Below are 1319 nucleotides of genomic sequence, written 5' to 3' on the forward strand. Positions count from 1 at the left end.
GCAGGGCAGGGGCACTGGTGGGGCATCTAGGACATGAGTGGCCAAAGGTGGATGGCAGTCTGCCGGCAGCCAGGTCAGTGTGACCGGGCTGTCACCCAGGGATCAAAAAGGTCCACCTTGCCACCCTAGCCCTTATCACACTCTGCCTTGTGGTGGTGTTTGCTTACATGTCTGCCTCCCCGCCCCCAGACTGAGAAGACCCCTCCCACGCCCACCCCTGCAGTGTCTAGCACTCCAGCACCTTGTCTAGCATGTAGGAGAAAATCAATAAAGGTTTGCTGAATGAATGAGCCTTTGGAACAACACTCAGGCAAGGGTGGGGGAAGAGCCAGAACCAGGCTGTACTGATCGGGCCTAGGGAGAAAGCGGGGAGGTTGCAACTCTCTGCCGGTTTCATAGATTGGGGCACTGAGGCACTGGGAGGGGCCAAGACTGTGGGAAAGAATTTGGGGGAAAGGGACTGGCATTCGGCACCTGGGTGCTCAGCTAAGCTGACGGGACTCCCCTTTTTCAGCCATTTCTACTTTCGTCATATTCCACAGCCTCCTTCTCCCACCCCACTCTTCAAGTGCACCCTCCTTCCCCAGAGCCTGTCAAGGGCCAGGACTGTCTCCGCCCACTCTGTAAAGGGTTGTAATGGAGAATTTAAGTTCTTCCAGTGACTGGTTATTACCTTGGGGAGCAAATCATGTCCCTCGGGCCTCAGTGTTCCCAACTGTTCAGTGGTAGAACTCATGCCTGCCTAGTACTCAATAAACTTCGAGGGACCAGAGCAATGGAGAAGACCTCCTGCTACTCGAAAGAAAGCAAACCTGTACCAACCATCCTGATTTTCTGAACTGAGTCCACCCCCCCAGCCCTCCTGCCTGCACCTCCAGAAGGGAGTCTACATTGTCTTAAGTAACCAAGCACCTTACGACAGGGAGGCGCTCCTATGTGGGGGGTCCACTGGCACCTTCCAGAAGCACTGAATGTAATCCCCAGGTCAACTCTGAGGGTGAGCCTATTACCCGGTTTGCAGAGAAGGAAACCGTGCTTCAGACAGGGACTCGGGAGGCCATAGCGGCAGTCCTGGGAGACGCAGCTCGCTGGCGCTGAGCCACTGTCCTTCCACTGGGACTCGGATCCTCCCATCTTCCCTTTTGCTGCCGCGCGCCAGTTTCCTACATGGAAAACAGCTCCTCCTCCCCCCTGACGCCCTGTAACTTCGCGACCCTGGGATTTCCCAGGGCAGGTGGACACAGACACGTACGCGAGCTGGCACCCGCTCGCCCTGGCCAGCGTCCCGGCTAGGCGCGCAGGGCGGCGGGGCTTCGGGG

This window comes from Pteropus alecto, unplaced genomic scaffold (genome assembly GCF_000325575.1).
Source record: "Pteropus alecto unplaced genomic scaffold, ASM32557v1 scaffold88, whole genome shotgun sequence".
NCBI lineage: Eukaryota > Metazoa > Chordata > Mammalia > Chiroptera > Pteropodidae > Pteropus > Pteropus alecto.